Source organism: Dinoponera quadriceps, unplaced genomic scaffold (assembly GCF_001313825.1).
Source record: "Dinoponera quadriceps isolate SergipeBrazil2010 unplaced genomic scaffold, ASM131382v1 scaffold1770, whole genome shotgun sequence".
In the NCBI taxonomy this organism is placed as follows: domain Eukaryota; kingdom Metazoa; phylum Arthropoda; class Insecta; order Hymenoptera; family Formicidae; genus Dinoponera; species Dinoponera quadriceps.
In genome coordinates this window covers 1-230 of record NW_014555820.1, presented here as the reverse complement: position 1 = coordinate 230, position 230 = coordinate 1, and positions in this window count along the sequence as shown.

Here is a 230-nt window from a genome sequence, read left to right as displayed (position 1 = left end):
AAATTACACAAAGTCTTCACAGTGTCTGAAACAAAAATCGCTCTAAGTCCATACGATGACAAGCGGTATATCATACCCGACTCGATCGACACGTTTCGATCATTGACTGAGACCGCTGCGTATCCCACGTTCGATGAACATGACCATATCGATATCAGTGAGCAAGTCTTCAGATATAAATCGTTTCCATGGGGACATTATAATATACCGCTATAGTTATTCACACATTT